Here is a 21,513-nt window from a genome sequence, read left to right as displayed (position 1 = left end):
ATTGAATAACAGATTCACTACATGGTACAACAGGTAGTAAAAAAAAAACGAAAGGAAGTTTGTTCTGATGTGTCTGTCCTATATCTGAGAGATATAAAAAAGATCAGGAAGCTATTTTCTTTCTTTTTTTACATGTATTTATCCTCTTATTTTATGCACTAAACTATCTTCATATATACTTCCATTCATTTTTTCCAACTGGTACCTGGGACCTTCAGGGGCTACAGACTGTTCTGACACTACAGACAGAAGTTGGCAGAAGAGACTGTACCAAGTCTTGTGTCCTAGAGAAAAACGGACCACATCGTGTTCGCATGAGTCTAATCTTTCAATAGAGTGGCCATAATACGTTGTAGGCCAAACAGTTCGGATGCAACATACCTTTTTGTGAGAAGACCGATTTCCGGGATGTCTCAAGGTCTGACAAACACAGATCTAGCTCAACCACCTTTCACCGCAGATGCGGAAGGGAAATATCAGCGAATGTGGTGGATTGAAATGCAGTCCATGCAAAAAACAGATACAGTATTTGATTTTGATGTTTGTTTTTTATTATGTTAATTAGATTTCCGCGGGGCCATGGAAATTGTATACTAAGGGTTAAACGGTTTAAGCTATTAAAACCGAACAGACTTCCAACTGTTCAGACTGCCCCAACTTAGATTGCTTGAGAAATATTTTTGATAGCATTTATACAATATTTAAATGAGCTCCCAATGGATTTCAATAGGGAAAAAAGGGCCATAGAGTGGAATAATAAAAAAATATATAAAAATTACACCTACAGTGCATTCAGAAAGTTTTCAGACCCCTTTTGTTACATTACATTATTCTAAAATGGATTCAATTGTTTTTTCCCCTCGTCACTCTATACACAGTACCCGACAATGACAAAGCGAAAATAGTTTTTTTTATTTTTTTGCAAATTTATAATAAATAAATAAACCTTATTTACATAAGTATTCAGACCCTTTGCTATGAGACTCAAAATTTTGCTCAGGTGCATACTGTTTCCATTGATCATCCTTGAGATGTTACTACAACCTGATCGGATTCCACCTGTGGTAAATTCAATTGATTGGACATGATTTGGAAAGGCACACACCTGTCTATGTAAGGTCCCACAGTTGACAGTGCATTTCAGAGCAAAAACCAAGCAATGATATCAAAGAAATGGTCCATTGAGCTCCGAGATATGATTGTGTCGAGGCACAGATCTGGGGAAGGGTACCAAAACATTTCTGCAACATTGAAGGTCCCCAAAAACACAGTGGCCTCCATCATTCTTAAACGAAAGAAGTTTGGAATGACCAACACTCTTCCTAGAGCTGGCCGCCCGGCCAAAATGAGCAAGAACCTGATGGTCACTTTGACATAGCTCCAGATTTCCTCTGTGGAGATGAGAAAAACTTCCAGAAGGAAGCCATTCCTTCTGTTGTTGATTTACTTCTGTGTTTTGGGTTGTTGTCCTGTTGCATCACCCAACTTCTGTTGCACTTCAACTGGCAGACAGATAGCCTAACATTCTCCTGCAAAATGTCTTGATAAACTTGGGAATTCATTTTTCCGTTGATGATAGCAAGCTGTCCAGGCCCTGAGGCAGCAAAGCAGCCCAAACCATGATGCTCCCTCCACCATACTTTACAGTTGGGATGAGGATTTGATGTTAGTGTGCTGTGCCTTTTTTTCTCCACACATAGTGTTGTGTGTTCCTTCCAAACAACTCAACTGTAGTTTCATCTGCCCACAGAATATTTTTCCAGTAGCGCTGTGGAACATCTAGGTGCACATTTGCAAACTTCAGACGTGCAGGAATGTTTTTTTGGACAGCAGTGGCTTCTTCCGTGGTGCCCTCCCATGAACACCATTCTTGATTAGTGTTTTGCGTATCGTAGATTTGTCAACAGAGATGTTAGCATGTTCCAGAGATTTCTGTAAGTCTTTAGCTGACACTAGGATTCTTCTTAACCTCATTGAGCATTCTGCGCTGTGCTCTTGCAGTCATCTTTGCAGAACGGCCAGTCCTAGGGAGAGTAGCAACAGTGCTGAACTTTCTCCATTTATAGACAATTTGTCTTACCATGGACTGATGAACATCAAGGCTTTTAGAGATACTTTTGTAACCCTTTCCCGCTTTATGCAAGTCAACAATTCTTAATCTTAGGTATTCTGAGATCTCTTTTGTTCGAGGGATGGTTCACATCAGGCAATGCTTCTTGTGAATAGCAAACTCACATTTTGTGAGTGTTTTTTATAGGGCAAGGCAGCTCTAACCAACATCTCTAATCTCATCTCTTTGATTGGTTAGCTGACTCTTGACTCCAATTAGCTTTTCGAGAAGTCATTAGCCTAGGGGTTCACATACTTTTTCCAACCTACACTGTGAATGTTTAAATGTTGTATTCAATATAGACAGGAAAAATACAATAATTTGTGTGTTATTAGTTTAACGACCGTTCCACAGGTGCATGTTCATTAATTGTTTATGGTTCATTGAACAAGCATGGGAAACAGTGTTTAAACCCTTTATAATGAAGATCTGTGAAGTTAATTTGTAAAAATCCAAATATCTTTGAAAGACAGAGTCCTGAAACAGGGATGTTTCCTTTTTTGCTGAGTTCATAAATGTTTTCTAATCTGTGAAAATTGACACATTTTTACACATCAACTCCTTTCTCTTTCTCCCTAGCAGTTATCCATTCCAGAATGTTTGTTGGAGTTGTCAACGACTGGCAAGGACCTTCTCTGCCCTTGCAATTCTGATCTAGGCCTATTTCCTCACTGAATAATCACAACATATCACCTCAGACTACACACTGTAGCAATGAACAGTGATTTACCCCAACAAGCAACACTCAAGATAACTTCACTAATACGGTGCCTTCAGAAAGTGTTCATACCCCTTGGCCTATTCCACATTTTGTTGTGTTACAGCCTGAATTCAAAATTTATTAAAAAAAAAAAAAATCTCCCACCCATCTTCACACAAAAACCCATAATGACAAAGTGAAAATGTGTTTTTAGAAATGTTGCTAATTTGTTGAAAATTAAATACAGAAATATCTCATTTAAATACGTATTTACACCCCTGAGTCAATACATGTTAGAATCTGCTTTGGCAGCGATTACCGCTGTGAGTCTTTCTGGTTAAGTCCCTAGAGCTTTGCACACCTAGATTGTTCAATATTTGCACATTATTCTTAAAATAAAAATTCTAACTCTGTAAAGTTGGTTGTTGCTCATTGCTAGACAGACATTGTCAAGTCTTACCATAGATTTTCAAGACAATTTAACTCAAAACTGTAACTATGCCACTCAGGAACATTCAATGTTGTCTTGGTAAGCAACTCCAGTGTATATTTGGCCTTGTGTTTTAGGATATTGTCCTGCTTTTTTATTTTTTTTAAACTCCCTACTCATACCCATAACATGATGCAGCCACCACCAAGCTCGAAAATAGGAAGAGTGGTACTCAGGGATGTGTTGTGTTGGATTTGCCTCAAACATAACGCTTTGTATTCAGGACATAAAGCTAATTTATTTGCCATATTTTTTTGCAGATTTACTTTGGTGCCTTATTGCAAACAGGAGGCATGTTTTTAGAATAATTTTACACGACCCTAAGCACAGAGCCAAGACAATGCAGGAGTGGCTTCGGCACAAGTCTCTGAATGTCCACAACATCTCTGAACATCTCTGGAGAGACCTGAAAATAGCTGTGCAGCGACGCTCCCCATTCAACCTGACAGAGCTTGAGAGGATCTGCAGATCAACCTGACAGAGCTTGAGAGGATCTGCAGAAAATAATGGGAGAAACTCCCCAAATACAGGTGTTCCAAGCTTGTAGCGTCATACCCAAGAAGTCTCAAGGCTGTATTCGCTGCCAAAGGTGCTTCAACAAAGTACTGAGTAAAGGGTCTGAAAAAACTATTGAATCCATTTTAGAATAAGGCTGTAAAGTAACTAAATGTGAAAAAGTCAAGGGGTCTGAATACTTTCCGAATAGAGCGTTTTGGATTGTTATGGTATAGAAATGTATTGCATCCACTGGAAAACACTTTCAATATTGTCCATTATAACCTAATATTGCTTACATTTTATTCTCAGTGAATTATGGGACATGTCAAAACAATTTATTTAATTTCAGCATAGCAAATTGCTTCTTATTAACATGGCTAAATACAATCCTAACAATGTCTCAATCCCGGATACAAGGGGGATAATAGGAAGAGGGCCCAGACTGCATACCAATGGTTGGATGATCGTCTTCTGTCCACGTACTAACAACTCCAAACCTGGAATAGAGAGGCGCATTGAAGTGACTGTGCCAGAGACGGTATCTAACCCAAGAGGTGTATATCCTTTGTGTTTAGCCTGAAGGTTTAAGTTCAGGACACAGAGACATAAACATAAACACACTCACGGTGGGATGAAAACCTCAGTGCTTGGCCTCCACTTTCTTTTAAAGGTATGCACAGCACATTTTGAGTCCAACTGTCCTGAATGTATTCTATTCTCAGGATGTTTGAAGAATCCCAAAGGAAATCTGTCTCAGCTTGTGGTTTACCTCGTACTACTCTGGCATGCAGAGGCAGGGGAACATTGTCTTTGTGTGAATGTGGCACTGTGCTCATGCTAGCCATTGCCATGCAACAGTAATAATAACTTTGAGGGGGTAAATGTGTACAGTACTGCTATTGAGACGAGATGACATTCAAAAACCACATAAAAATCTCAGACAATTTGTTACCAACTAACTACCTTCCATAACTTTGGGTCGGTACTTGGAGACTTGTTTGTCCGTGTTACTCTGAATATCTTTCCATTTCAAATATTACTCAGCAAAAAACCTGATTTTCAAAATGTCAGGACACTTATGAGCTGTGGAACACTGCAATATTCGACAGGTTGTAAGACCTACAGCCTACTGTATCCAAGAGACAATGTTTTCATAACACTAATTCTCTTATACAAGGTTACAATTTTACAGATTTACAGTGCTATCCAGTTGAACATAAGCATCATATTCCCTTGTCACAAGGCCTGTTCCCTAACCCCATATGTATAACATTTGGTTGCAGATATTATCCTGTGCTTTGTGGCGAGCCCTTAATTGACTAAAAAGTGAAGCAGAAGTAGTTTTAAACAAATGCACCAGTGCCCCCTTTAGGCTATGTCTTGTCTCATTGTGTAACAAATTGAGAACATGCAATCCATTCCATGAATGGGAAAGGGGGATACCTAGTCAGTTGTAAAACTGAATGCCTTCAACTGAAATGTGTCTTCCGCATTTAACCCAACCCCTCTGAATCAGAGAGGTGTGAGGGGTTGCCTTAATGGTTGCCACCATTCTGTATACTTCTGGCCCTTCTTTGGACACTGTTAACAAACCTCCAGACGAGCTTCAATGCCATACAACTCTCCTTCCGTGGCCTCCAACTGCTCTTAAATGCAAGTAAAGCTAAATGCATGCTCTTCAACCGATTGCTGCCCGCACCTACCCGCCCATCTAGTATCACTACTCTGGACGGTTCTGACTTAGAATATGTGGACAACTACAAATAACTAGGTGTCTGGTTAGACTGTAAACTCTCCTTCCAGACTCACATTAAGCATCTCCAAACCAAAATGAAATCTAGAATCAGTGTCCTATTTCGTATTAAAGCATCCTTCACTCATGCTGCCAAACATAACCCGTAAAACTGATCCTTGACTTCGGCGATGTCATTTACAAAATAGCCTCCAACACTACTCAGCAAATTGGATGCAGTCTATCACAGTGCCATCTGTTTTGTCATCAAAGCCCCATATACTACCCACCACTGCGACCTGTATGCTCTCGTTGGCTGGCCCTCGCTTCATAATCGCCACCAAATCCACTGGCTCCAGGTCATCTATAAGTCTTTGCTAGGTAAAGCCCCGCCTTATCTCAGCTCACTGGTCACCATAGCAGCACCCACCCGTAGCACGCGCTCAAGCAGGTATATTTCACTGGGCACCCCCAAAGCCAACTCCTCATTTGGCCGCCTTTCCTTCCAGTTCTCTGCTGCCAATGACTGGAACGAATTGCAAAAATCACTGAAATTGGAGACTCATAACTCCCTCACTAACATTAAGCATCAGCTGTCTGAGCAGCTTACAGATCATTGCACCTGTACATAGCCCATCTGTAAATAGCCCACCCAACTACCTCATCCCCATATTGTAATTATTTTTTTTTGCTCCTTTGCACCCCAGTATCTCTTCTTGCACATTCGTCTTCTACACATATGTCACTCCAGTGTTTATTTGCTAAATTGTAATTATTTTGCCACTATTGGCCTATTTATTTCCTTACCTCCCTAATCTTACATAATTTGCACACACTGTATATAGACCTTTCTATTTTGTTATTGACTCTATGTTTGTTTATTCCATGTGTAACTCTGTTGTTTGTGTCGCACTGCTTTGCTTTATCTTGGCCAGGTCGCAGTTGTAAATGAGAACTTGTTCTCAACTGGCCTACCTGGTTAAATAAAGGTGAAATAAATAAAATAATTTAAAAAAATCAGCATTCACATCTTCAGCGCCCAGGGAACAGTGTGCTAACTGCCTTGCTCAGGGGCAGAACAACAGATTACCTTGTCAGCTCAGGGATTCAATCCATTAACTTTCTGGTTACTGGCCCAACGCTCTAACCACTAGGCTACCTGCATGGAGAAGGTCTAAAGGTTCCAGGTGGACAAAATGTCATGCCGATCATTGGTACGTTGCATTTCTTAGTTACATACTGTCAGGGAATCTTTTCAAATCAAATCTAATCTAACTTTATTAGTCAAATGCGCCGAATACAACATGTTTAGACCTTACAGTGAAATGCATACTTACAAGCCCTTCAACCAACAATGCAGTTTTAAGAAAATACCAGCAAAAAAAGTTCTTACTTTCTATTATCTTTTATTATTTATTATTTTTACTTATCTCTTGATAAGAATAACAAATAATTAAAGAGCAGCAGTAAATAACAGTAGCGGGGCTATATACAGGGTGTACCGGCACAGAGTCAATGTGCGGGAGCACCTGTGTCGAGGTGATAAAGGTAATATGTACATGTAGGTAGAGTTATTAATGTGACTATGCATAAATAATAACAGAGAGTAGCAACAGCGTAGAAGGGTGGGMGGGGGGGGGGCAGTGCAAATAGTCTGGGTAGCCCTTTGATTAGCTGTTCAGGAGTCTTATGGCATGGGGGTATAAGTTGTTTAGAAGCCTCTTGGACCTAGACTTGGTGCTTCGGTACCGCTTGCCGTGCGGTAGCAGAGAGAACAGTCTATGACTAGGGTGGCTGGAGTCTTTGACCATTTTTAGGGCCTTCCTCTGACACCGCCTGGTGTAGAGGTCCTGGATGGCAGGAAGCTTGGCCCCGGTCATGTACTGGGCCATACGCACTACCCTCTGTAGGGCCTTGCGGTTGGAGGCCGAGCAATTGCCATACCAGGCAGTGATGCAACCGGTCAGGATGCTCTAGATGGTGCAGCTGTAAAACCTTCTGAGGATTTGAGGACCCATGCCAAATCTTTTCAGTCTCCTGAGGGGGAATAGGTTTTGTTGTGCCCACTTCACAACTGTCTTGGTGTGCTTGGACCATGTTAGTTTGTTGGTGATGTGGATGCCAAGGAACTTGAAGCTCTCAACCTGCTCCACTACAGTCCCGTCGATGGGAATGGGGTGTTCTCGGTCCTCCTTTTCCTATAGTCCACAATCATCTCCTTTGTCTTGGTCACGTTGAGGGAGAGGTTGTTGTCCTTGCACCACACGGTCAAGTCTCTGACCTCCTCCCTATAGGCTGTCTCATCATTGTCGGTGATCAGGCCTACCAATGCTGTGTCATCGGCTTGAATCTGCTTGAAACATGTTGGTAATACAGACTCAGACAGGGAGAGGTTGAAAATGTCAGTGAAGACACTTGCCAGTTGGTCAGCGCATGCTCGGAGTACACGTGCTGGTAATCCGTCTGGCCCAGCGGGCTTGTGAATGTTGACCTGTTTAAAGGTCTTACTCACATCGGCTGCTGAGAGCGTGATCACACAGTCATCTGGAGGGGACTTTTTATGAAGTATTCTCATTTGTATTTATTATGGATACCCATTACTCTTCCTGGGGTCCAGCAAAATTAAGGCAGTTTATACAATTTGAATACATTCACAGATCTCACAACACATTATGTGCCCTCAGGCCCCAAATCCAGCACTACCACATATCTACAGTACTAAATCCATGTATACGTGTGTGTATAGTGTGTATGTTATCGTGTGTGTGTGTGTGCATGTGTCTGTGCCTATGTTTGTGTTGCTTCACAGTCCCCGCTGTTCCATAAGTTTTTTTTAAATATATATTTTTAAATCTAATTTTACTGCTTGCATCAGTTACTTGATGTGGAATAGTTCCATGTAATCATGGCTCTATGTAGTACTGTGCACCTCCCATAGTCTGTTCTGGACGGGGACTGTGTAGAGACCTCTTGTGGCATGTCTGGTGGGGTATGCATGGGTGTCCGAGCTGTGTGCCAGTAGTTTAGACAGACAGCTCGACATGTCAGACAGCTCAACAGACATTCAACATGTCAACAACCTCTCATAAATACAGGTAGTGATGAAGTCAATCTCGCCTCCACTTTGAGCCAGGAGAGATTGACATGCATATCATTAATATTAGCTTTCTGTGTACATCCAAGGGCCATCCAAGGGCCAGCCTGTTCTGAACCAATTGCAATTTTCCTTTTTTGTGGCACCTGACCACACGACTGAACAGTAGTCCAGGTGCGACAAAACTAGGGCGTATAGGACCTGCCTTGTTGATAGTGTTGTTAAAAAGGCAGAGCATCGATTTATTACGGACAGACTTCTCCCCATCTTAGCTACTACTGTATCAATATGTTTTGACCATGACAGTTTACAATCTCCAAGCATTTTCTGGTAATGACAAAACTTCTATGGAATATTGAACAATTAAATAATCTAAAACTAGACCTGACCATCAGGGGGAACAGGATAGCCTTTTCGCTATGTATTCCTTGAAAAAAATGTGTTTCTTTATACAGAACATCTCAATTTCTCTCCCTGGAAAATTTTAGCTGCAGTAATTTTGCCTGGGTGAACATATATTAGAGATTCAGGTCCTTCTGGCAAGACTCCAACGGCTAACCTGGTCGCAGCCAAGTCCCTGCCACGCCACCTTTATAGATAATGAGTGTGGCTTGTTTAAACTCCTCTAACTGTGCAGCCATGCTTTGAGCCTGACGACGAAAGAATGGGACTTCTATATCCGGGCCATGCTTTTCCACCTGAGCTGCAGGTTTACGTGCCTATGGCTTTGAGTGGTCAAGCTCCATTCATTTTACATTTGGGATGGAAATGTTGACCTTTTCCCCCACTGGCTGATGCTTCCCAGGAAAGGTGATGAGTTTGAAACTGTTTGATGACTGCAGCCTATTGATTTCTACATGTACCTTTTGACTTTAAATTAGGGGTTAGTAAAATATACTGCTAAATAACAAATAAGGTGTGTTATAGTATATGAGGGTGCATTGAAAGAGAAACTGCTATTTTGCATCTCTAAGATAGCAATGAAAATAATCAATTATTAGACCCCTATTGCTATTTAAGCCCTGTTCCAGAATAATGCACACTTGAATCCATGCACAATGTTTACAACAGGAAAAATGCTTTAAATGGTTTATCAAATCAAATATGCCTTCTTGATGCATGGGGAAAATAGTAACCCACCCCCAGAAATCCAGAAGGGATTATATACAGTGCCAAGAAAAAGCATGTGAACCCTTTGGAATTGCATCTGATCTTCATCTAAGTCACAACAATAGACAAACACAGTCTGCTTAAACTAATAACACACAAACAATTAAAAGTTTTCATGTCTTTATTGAACACGCTATGTAAACATTCACAGTGTAGGGTGGAAAAAGTATGTGAACCCTTGGATTTAATAACTGGTTGATCCTCCTTTGGCAGCTTAACTCAACCAAACATTTTCTGTAGTTGCGGATCAGACCTGCACAAAGGTCAGGAGGAATTTTGGAACATTCACCTTTACAAAACTGTTTCAGTTCAGCAATATTCTTAGGATGTCTGGTGTGAACCGCTCTCGAGGTCATGCCACAGCATCTCAATCGGGTTGAGGTCAGGACTCTGACTGGGCCACTCAAGAAGGCGTATTTTCTAATGTTGAAGCCATTCTGTTGTTGATTTACTTCTGTGTTTTGGGTCGTTGTCCTGTTGCATCACCCAACTTCTGTTGTGCTTCAATTGGCAGACAGATAGCCTAACATTCTCCTGCAAAATGTCTTGATAAACTTAGGAATTCATTTTTCCATCGATGACAGCAAAGCAGCACCAAACCACGATGCTAAGGAGACTAAGGAGACCAAGACTACGGTGATTATTGTGGACTACAGGAAAAGGAGGACCGATCAAGCCCCCATTCTCATCAACGGGGCTGTAGTGGAGCAGGTTGAGAGCTTCAAGTTCCTTGGTGTCAACATCACCAACAAACTAGAATGGTCCAAACACACCAAGACAGTTGTGAAGAGGGCACGACAAAGCCTATTCCCCCTCAGGAAACTAAAAAGATTTGGCATGGGTCCTCAGATCCTCAAATGTTCTACAGCTGCAACATCGAGAGCATCCTGACTGTTTGCATCACTGCCTGGTACGGCAATTGCTCGGGCCTCCGACCGCAAGGCACTACAGGGAGTAGTGCGTACGGCCCAGTACATCACAGGGGCTAAGCTGCCTGCCATCCAGGACCTCTACACCAGGCAGGAAGGCCCTGAAAATTGTCAAAGACCCCAACCACCCCAGTCATAGACTGTTCTCTCTACTACCGCATGGCAAGCGGTACCGGAGTGCCAAGTTTAGGACACAAAGGCTTCTGAACAGTTTTTACCCCCAAGCCATAAGACTCCTGAACAGGTAATCAAATGGCTACCCGGACTATTTGCACTGTGTGCCCCCCCCAACCCAACCCCTCTTTTACGCTGCTGCTACTCTCTGTTTATCATATATGCATAGTCACTTTAACTATACATTCATGTACATACTACCTCAGTTGGCCCGACCAACCAGTGCCCCCGCACATTGGCTAACTGGGCTATCTGCATTGTGTCCCGCCACCCGCCAACCCCTCTTTTACGCTACTGCTACTTTCTGTTTATCATATATGCATAGTCACTTTAAGCATATCTACATGTACATACTACCTCAATCAGCCCGACTAACCGGTGCCTGTATATAGCCTCGCTACTGTTATAGCCTCGCTACTTTATATAGCCTCGCTACTGTTATTTTTCACTGTCTTTTTTACTGTTGTTTTTATTGCTTTACTTGTTCACCTAATACCTTTTTGCACTGTTGGTTAGAGCCTGTAAGTAAGCATTTCACTGTAAGGTCTACCTACACCTGTTGTATTCGGCGCACGTGACAAATAAACTTTGATTTGAATTGATTCTCCCTACACCATACTTTACAGTTGGGATGCGGTTTTGATGTGGTGTCCGTGGTGTCCTCCCATGAACACCATTCTTGTTTAGTGTTTCACGTATCATAGACTTGTCAGAGATGTTAGCTTGTTCCAGAGATCTGTAAGTCTTAGCTGAAACTCTAGGATTCTTCTTAACCTCATTGAGCATTCTGCGCTGTGCTCTTGCAGTCATCTTTGCAATCCTAGGGAGAGTAGCAACAGTGCTGAACTTTCTCCCTTTACAGACAATTTGTCTTACCGTGAACTGATGAACATAATGGCTTTTAGAGATGCTTTTGTAACCCTTTCCAGCTATATGCAAGTTAACAATCCTTAATCTTAGGTCTTCTGAGATCTCTTTTGTTCGAGGCATGGTTCACATCAGGTAATGCTTCTTGTGAATAGTAAACTCAAATTTTGTGAGTGTTTTTTTATAGGGCAAGGCAGCTCTAACCAACATCTCTAATCTCGTCTCATTGATTGGACTCCAGGTTAGCTGACTCCTGACTCCAATTAGCTTTTGGAGAAGTGATTAGCCTAGGGGTTCACATACTTTTTCGAACTTACACTGAATGTTTACATGATGTATTCAATATAGACAAGAAAAATACAATAATTTGTGTGTTATTAGTTTAAGCACACTGTGTTTGTCTATCGTTGTGACTAAGATGAAGATCAGATCAAATTTCATGACAAATTTATACCTAAATCCAGATAATTCCAAAGGGCTCAGATACTTTTTCTTGCCACTGTATAGTTCAGTAAATGCATGGGACCAGCGAACTCAACTCAACACGCTAAACAGTGGAGACACCTCAGAGGAGGAAGGGAAGGACCATCCTACTCAGTGAATTTCCTTTAAAAAAGACTATACTAAATATATTCAGGTCACCAAATAACTGATTAAAACACACTGTTTTGCAATGAAGGTCTACAGTAGCTCAACAGCACCCTCTAAGGTAGCATAGTGGTGTAGCTGGAGGACAGCTATTTTCCGTCCTCTGGGTACATTGACTTCAATACAAAAACTAGGAGGCTGATGGTTCTCACCCTCTTCCAAAGACTTACAAAGTAATTGTGACATCTTCCAGACGACGCACTCCAACCTAGCAGAACTTGCAGTATGAACTGACATGTTGTCAGAGAATGATTCTAGCACTGAAAGCATCATCTACAACTAGCAAGCTAGCACTGCACTATATAGAGAAAGACAATTGTTTAACAGTGAACAAATTAAGGCGAAGCAGCAGAGAGAGAGCGAGAGCTAGGTATATTTTGTTTTATTTTTTTCTTCTTAGTTTACCTTTCACTTATGTAGCTAATTTAGCCTACTCAACAATCTGACTCAAACAGAGAGAAATGCTATTTATGTTAGCTAACGGGCTAAGGTTATCCAACACAGCAACTTTTCCAAGTCAAGTTAAGCTTTCGGTTTTATTAATTTATGGCCACCGGGGCCCGCCGGTGTAACTGCTAAACTGCTTGCTGTACACATGGATTGGATTGTGGGTTTACTAACGGGTTAGTTCTAGTTTGTTGACTATAACACTAATATGGTGACAACGATGTAGGCTGTGTAGCGGTTTGGCTTGGGGAGGTTTTTGCACCTGGTCACAGACAGCTGTTGTGTTGTGTACTGAAATCCACAAGCAAAGGGAAAAGGTGAGAGGAGGAGAGCACGTAGATGCAAGAAGGATTTATACAACAAGCAAGTGATGATGCCATATGTGGCTGCTATTAAAATGAACTGTGTGTGCAGGTGATCAGGGCTGTATTCATTCCACCGATTCTGTTGCAAAATGTTTCTTAAACGGAAGCAAAATGGGAAAAAATTTATTTGTCCAATAGATACTTTCATTTCCAATTGTTTGGATTAATGATTACACACCAAATCAGCTAGATGCAGGCAAGAGTGTACAAGGCGGTAGTGAATGTGCCACTGTCTGTCACCTTGATTACTCCAATTTGTCTCTTGACCTGTGCACCTACATTATACACTTTCATTTGTAGGCTTAGTTATGGCAACCTCATGATGGGTATATGGCAATTTTGAGTATCATGTACTAGCCTAAACCTATTGATGTTATATTGAGCTGGGTGAATGGAATATGAATGGCAGTCATCCAATATGCTGTAATAGAAAGAAGGCCATTCTCATTTGTAAAAAATACTGTCCTCCATAATCTTAAACAGCACCAACCACTATTGACGCTAAACGTTGATGTTAAGTAAACTGAGGTATTGTAGATATACACTGAGTATACAAAATATTAGGAACACCTCTTTCCATGACATAGACTGACCAGGTGAATCCAGAAAAAAGCTATGATTCCTTATTGATGTCACTTGTTAAATCCACTTCAATCAGTGTAGATGAAGTGGAGGAGACAGGTTAAAGAAGGATTTTTAAGTCTTGAGATAATTGAAACATGGCGTGTGTATCTGTGCCATTCAGAGGGGGAATGTGAAAGACAAAATATTTAAGTGCTTTGAACGGTTTGAGTGTGTCAAGAACTGCAACGCTGCTGGGTTTTTCATACTCAACAGTTTCCTGTGTGTATCAAGAACGGTCCACCACACAAAGGACATCCAGACAACTGGACACAACTGTAGGAAGCATTGGCGTTAACATGGGCCAGCATCCCTGTGGATCGAGTCCATGCCCCAACGAATTAAGGCAAAAAGCGGTGCAACTCAAAATTAGAAAGGTGTTCCTATTGTGCACTATTGTACACTAGGGATGTGTAGATTAATTTATTAATCTATTTAATAAATCAGCTAATGCTTTAGATTAAGACAAATTTTTATAAAAGATTCATCTATTTAAAAGGCCACAACCACAAAGAAATATGCATTTTTAGGCTAAAACACAGCGGTACTAGCAACACAGTGGTACTAGCAGCCCTAAACTGGCAGCACTAAAACAGATATTTGCAAGTTGTTGATCTCTAGCTAGTTGTATGACTATGAGCATCCTACTGATCTTTTGTGAGATAGCTAAAATCTTTGGGCTATACACTACTTTCTGACCTTGCCATTTTGCACGTAGACCCTGTAGCAGTCCTCTGTTGGGTGTGACATGGCCCCAAAGGTCATACTGGCCTTCATAGCCCTCTCACCCAGTAGGTTTGTCCACTGGTTCCCCCCATCACTACTCCCTTCTAACTGCACATGGCCCTCATATTACTTCACGTGAGGACATCAAGGTTTATTTTTGTGAGGATACATTTCCTCGTATTCTCTGCCAGAGACATTATTATGCTGGAAATATACAGGAATTAACTGTTAGATTTAAGATAAAATAAACCCAAGTGCTGGTCATTGGCACGGTCAAATAGAGTGGAGATTGTGTGCCTAGCTCTACAAAAGAAACGCATGAGGGAAACTCAATCACTAATAATTACTCCCACACCTTTCTAATGCAGGTGATTTGCACCCCTTCATTTATCTTCTGCCCTCTGATCTCAATGCAACATTCATTTCATGGTAATTTTACCCTGTGTGCCTCTAAACAGATGCTTGAATGTTCTTGTTTGTTTTTTACTGGGGGACCAGGTCAATTGTGTGCTGTAGTTTCCTACATAATTATGAAATGTAAATGAGAAAATGTAATTCAAAAAACATTAAATCAATGTTGATCTTGAAAAAAACAAGTAATCCTCTTTTGTTTCATGAATGCTGAATATTTCAAGTGTTATCTTTGCAAGCACTGATAAATGTGCTATGTAAAAAGGGGAAACATCTAAAACAAACCCATTATTACCTCCTCCAAATCCCTGACCTGTGGTAGCAGGTAGCCTAGAGGTTAGAAGCAGGCCAGCAGTCAGTCTCTGGCTCAAATTCCAATGGGGACATTTGGTGGGGAGTGAGCTGGCAACCGGAGGGTTGTATCAGTATCCTAGATGCCATCTCCTGCCGTTGTGCCCTTGAGCAATGCATATAACACAAACATTGGCACTGAAACATGCACATACACACACACATACGATAACATATGCACTATACATACACATGGATTTAGTACTGTAGATATGTGGTAGTGGTGGAGTGGGGGCCTGAGGGCACACAGTGTGTTGTGAAATCTGTGAATGTATTTTAATGTTTTAAAAATGGTATAAACTGCCTTAATTTTGCTGGACCCCAGCTAATGGGGATCCATAATTAATACAAATACGTAATCCCTTAATCTGCTCCAGGGGCGTTGCACTTTGTCCGACTCTGGGTTCAAATAAAATAAAAGACAAATTTCAGTCTTCTTCCGTTTTGAACACCAGTTAATTTCTTAAGTGGACTGGAATTGACGTAGAATTGGCCACATTACTACTTGACACATGCAATCCACACATATGCATTGATTGAACATTTACTGATAGTAAATCTTAAGTGTGAATCAATGGATAACTCTACTGTCAAGATTACTTGACTTTGAAACTGTATTAGGGAATGATTCATTCAGGTGCATAGTGCCACCTTCTGGACTGTAGAAGAATTTACTCCTCAATAACAATTTACTCCCCTCTCAATAATAAAACATATGGACATTTGGTTTTATGTGTATTGTGTGATATTATGCTTTCTTTGTGTACAAATCAATCTCCAGCAATCTAGTTTATCAAGTATTAGAGTGTGTTCAGATGCTTAATTTAATAATGTTTTATTTTAGCCAACCATCCACTATCTGGTATAAACTTAGAAATGACATGGTAAAGTGGTGCCAACCAAAAAGTACCCATTACTATCATACAATGTTTTAGTAAATAGTCTATCACATAAACACCAGCTGAAACAGGACTGGAAAAGTTATTCGAGAACTGTTTTGTAAGGAAATATAGAATGTTGCTTTTGAATATTATGTTCTGCACACAAAAACACACACAGAGACCTACAGCTGGAATTATTGTCATGTTCGATCTTGGTTGAATTGATGGTGTTTTTTATGACATGTCAGGACATTACTGACAGAAGGGGGGCATGCTGTCCAGGCCGTGGTTTGGTCTTAAGCTCTGATCAAAAGAGATGAGTCACTGATAGTGTGTTCTTTACCAGCCATTGTGTAACCTTCACGCAGACGTGCACAATTGGCAGCACAGGGGACAGAATCAGCAAGTTTCATTCAAAATTTGGACTTCCAGTAACTCACAACATCTATGACTCTTCATGGTCTGCATCCTGTTCCCCACATAGTGCACTACTTTTGACCAGGGCCCATAGGGCAAAAGTAGTGTCCTTTGACATAGAGAATAGAATGCCATTTGGAGCTCAGCCATAGTCCAATCTGAGTCAAACCTGATAGCATGAAATGTATTCAAACCTGACAACATGAAATAGCCTACATACAGATCACATTGTTCACATTAACTGTAAAGATAGGTTAGTGAATTCTTACAAGAAAAATAACATTGACTGAAGTCAGCTGTCGATTATTGAGCTAGAGCATTTGATTTTGTAATCCATCATGTTACTCCCATATACTCATAGTTCCTATTCAGACATCGATTCTACTGGCTAAGAAATGAGTTACTCTATGTTGTCTTGTTGTATCTAGCAGACATCACTTTCAATAGGGTCTAAATTAGTATACAGGCCTATGGGTTGCTGGGGTTTGGATTACTTGAATATTGGTACTTAATTAATAAATCCTCTTGAGCTGCCAGCACTTTTGCACTGTATTCGTCAATCTAGCAAGAAGATAGCAATATTTAGCAATATTGCAATATTTATATTCACCTGGAATTGTTTATTTATGTCAACAAAAAAACACATGTTTCAGCCCATATATATACTATTATAGTTATATAATAAACCACATACACATGTCATGAATAAGCCTTTTCTTACTTTATAATATGTCCATATCAGTGGAGGCCCCTCAGAGGAGGAAGGGGAGGACCATCCTACCCAGTGAATTTCATAAAATAAAAGTGATCAACTATCCTCATACTGTATATTCACGTCACTAAAAAACTGATTAAACACTGTTTCGGCTATGAAAGTCCACAGTAGCGCCAACAGCACTCTCTGGGGTAGCACCATGGGTACATTGACTTCAATACAAAACCTAGGAGACTCATGGTTCTCACCCCTTCCATAGACTTACACAGGACTTCTGGAGGAAGTCCTCCAAACTATCAGAGCTCTTGCAGCATGAACTGACATGTAGTCCACCCAATCAAAGGATCAGAGAATTAATCTAGTACTAAAGGCCTAAGCTACAACTAGCTAGCACTTCAGTGCAAAAAATGTTGTGAGTAGTTGGCTCAAAGAGAGAGAAAGACAATAGTTGAACAGTTTTTAACAAATGTATTTCTTCAAAAATTAAGGAGAAGCAGCAGAGAGAGAGAGATTTTGTTGTATATTTTTCACTTTCACTTTCTTAGCTATCTAATGCAGTGAGCTAATCTTCCAAGTCAAGGTAAGCTTTCAGTTGTATTAATTTATGGCCACCGGGGCCCGCCTCTGTAACTGCTGAACTGCTTGCTGTACACTGTACTGCAGGATTGTAGCGGGTTTACTAACGCGTTAGTTCTAGTAGTTATGTTGACTATGATGTTAGCTATTATGGTGACAGCGATGTAGGCTGTGTGTAGTGGTTAGCGGTTATGGTATGAAGGTTTGGCTTAGAAAGGCTCTCTCGCCTGGTCACAGACAGCTATTGTGTTGTGCACTGAAGTTCACAAGTGAATGGAAAAGGTGAGGAGGAGAGTGATGGTGTTGTTTGTATGTGGCTGTTATCAATAGTCACCCGCACACACAGTTAACTTTCATTACACCCTAGATCAGCTAGATGCAGGTAAGAGTGCAAGGCGGAATGTGTCACTGTCTGTCATCTTGATTACTCCAATTTGGCCCTCGACCTGTGCACCTACGTTATAAACTTTAATTCGTAGGCTAGGTTGCAGCAACCTCATGATGGGTATAGGGAAAATTAGAGTATCATGTAGTAGCATAAACCTAACGATATTACATTGAACTGGGTGAATGGAATATGAATGACTGTTATCTAATATGCTGTAAAAGAACTAAGGCCATGCTTGTTCTCCCTAATCTTAAACAGCACCGACCGCCAATGGTTCATAAATAGTCATTTTTAGGACCATCTACTGAAAACATTTCACCTTTATTTCTTTACAAAAAATATAATGACATTAGTGATAGTCAAAATGTGTTACATTTGTGAACGTCTAAATCAACATTTTGACCATTTAAACCCTCCACTCCCCTAACTTATGTTCCCTCCACTTTGATTTGCTCATGACTTATTCAGTATATTCTATTGTCATTACATGTGTGATTGAAGAGTGTGTGATCTCGGCCCGCAATTCGGGGCATTTCGGCATCTGCCGGAACGCCCTGCTCAAGCATCCCATTGGTTCCTGCATCTGCCGGAACGCCCCGCTCAAACATCCCATTGGTTCCTGCATCTGCCGGAACGCCCCGCTCAAGTATCCCATTGGTTCCTGCATGTGAGCATCTTCATGCTTGTGTGAGTATAACTCATACGGAAAAGTAATACAGTACCCTCCATAATTATTGGGACAGCGATATTTTGTTGTTGTTGTTTTGGCTCTGTACTCCAGTGCTTTAGATTTGAAATTATACAATGACTCATTTAGAAATTACAGCGCTTTTTGTACATTGTCCCCCCATTTTAGGGAACAAAGTATTGGGACAAATTCACTTATGTGTATTAAAGTGGGAAAAAGTAGTATTTGGTCCCATATTCCTAGTATGCAATGTTCGTTGTGACTCCACAAACTTGTTGGATGCATTTGCTGTTTGTTTTGGTTGTGTTTCAGATTATTTTGTGCCCAATAGAAATGAACGGATAAATAAATGTATTGTGTCATTTTGGAGTCGCTTATATTATAAATAAGAATATAATATGTTTCTAAACACTTCTATATTAATGTGGATGCTACCATGATTACGGAATGAATCGTGAATAATGATAAGTGAGAAAGTTACAGACGCACAAATAGCATACCCCCAAGACATGCTAACCTCTCACCATTAGAATAACAGGGGAGGTTAGCATTTTTGGGGTGGTATGATATTTGTGCGTCTGTAACTTTCTCACTCATCGGTATTCACGATTCACTTTAACTTCGTAGTCATTGTATCATTTCAAATCCAAAGTGCTTAAGTACAGAGCCAAAACAGAAAAAAATGTCACTGTCCCAATAATTACAGAGGGCACTGTATATGGCAATATATGTGTATTATGGGTATATATGGTGAAAACCTATATGCATCCACTCATACACTGAGTGTACAAAACATTAAGAACACCTTCCTACTATCGAGTTGCACCCCTGCTTTGCACTCAGAACAGCCTCAATTCGTCAGGGCATGGACTCTACAAGGTGTCGAAAGCGTTCAACAGGGATGCTGGCCCATGTTGACTCGAATGCTTCCTACAGTTGTGTCAAGTTGGCTGGATGTCTTTTGGGTGGTGGACCATACTTGATACACACGGGATACTGTTGAGCGTGAAAAACCCAGCAGCGTTGCAGTTCTTGACACACTCAAACTGGTGTGCCTGGCACCTACTACCATACCCCGCTCAAAGGCACTTAAATCTCACCCTCTGAATAGCACACATACACAACCCATGTCTCAATTATATCGAGGCTTAAAAAAACATTCTTTATCCTGTCTCCTCCCCTTCATCTACACTGACTGAAGTGGATTTAACACGTTACATCAATAAGGGAATTTTGCTTTCACCTGGTCAGTCTATGTCATGGAAAGAGCAGGTATTCACAACCACACAACTACTCAGAATCATAAAACACGGGACGAGATGTTAAAACTGTCCATTGTGCCAATAGATGGTATGCACTCACATGAGATTTGCCGTGATGTTGACAGAGCGACGAGATGTTAAAACTGTCCATTGTGCCAATAGATGGTATGACTCACAATGAGATTTGCCGTGATGTTGACAGAGTGGCATGGAGGTTTATTTCTTAGACTGGGTTAAGATGTCAATTTTGGGACACATCTCCAGTAGTGTGCCTTCGATCAGGTGTTCGTCCTTTAATCACATAAACACCCTCTCAAAGGTGGCCAGCTAAAGGGTGATCAAGACTTAGCTTGTGTCCCATGCCAATAAAGATTTCCCACGGGACTATGCAAGGCAGGGGTGTCTCTTCCCTGAGCCAGCCCTACAGCGACCGCATACCTATATGCCCTCCTCAAGTTGGAGGGATCTGAATTGGGTTCTCAGGTGGGGGTGGGGGTCATGAAATTATAGCCCAGCAAGGGTCCTTCCAAGATTTTTGTCGGTCGTTGTTGATTGTTTCCCACTCTCTCTTTTCAACAGCTTTGGGCCACTTCACACTCGGTCTGTGCCCTTTGACCTTTTCCTCTTTTAGAGGTCTCTGTGGTTGGGTGAGTTCATCCACCGACATTTCTGTGCTTGTGTTATCCTCCTCCGTTACAGGGTTGCTGATGCTCTGCGAACTTTGGTTTGCGTCCCGTCGCTGTGCTTCATTCGACTGATTTGACTGGCTGCTTCGTAAGAAGTACTGGTCAATGCGAGGTCCCTGTCTCTGCTCTACCAAGCACCTTTTCCTCCCTTGATGGATCCTTAACCCCCTTGCCGATGTTCTCCTCTCCCAACCACAGCTGCACACCTGAAGTGTGTGTCCTGCTGCTGTTATGGTTGTCTCATGCGCTGTTGTTCCTACTCGTAGTCGTTTCCATTCCTGGGTCCGTAGCCGTGTGATCAGTCGTTGAGCCATCTTGCGCCCCAGCTCTCGCAGGCTCTAGGGGTATGTTCTTTGTTGACTTTCAGTAGCACTTGCGGTGTCTCCAACATACTGAAGCAGCGTCGGAGACTGCCAATATGGGTAGCTAGCCCATTACAGCCCCATTGGGGTCTATTCCTCCGGTCAGCTGTCTCTCCAAGCTGTCACACAGACTTTCCTATGTTGTCAGCTGTCCTTTCACAGCAGTCACATGGACAAGTCCAGATAATCAGAATCATAAAACACG

At 41.3% G+C, this 21,513-nt stretch overlaps 1 long non-coding RNA gene across 1 annotated transcript in view; it reads right to left on the bottom strand.

The window, feature by feature from the left end:
* LOC139027903 (uncharacterized) overlaps positions 1-21,513 on the bottom strand; it is a 393,207-nt gene that overhangs the window by 17,110 nt on the left and 354,584 nt on the right. The gene's annotated exons all lie outside the window — the stretch shown is intronic.

Source organism: Salvelinus sp. IW2-2015, linkage group LG1 (genome assembly GCF_002910315.2).
Source record: "Salvelinus sp. IW2-2015 linkage group LG1, ASM291031v2, whole genome shotgun sequence".
NCBI classification, from domain to species: domain Eukaryota; kingdom Metazoa; phylum Chordata; class Actinopteri; order Salmoniformes; family Salmonidae; genus Salvelinus; species Salvelinus sp. IW2-2015.
This window is presented reverse-complemented; position numbering and strand designations above follow the sequence as displayed.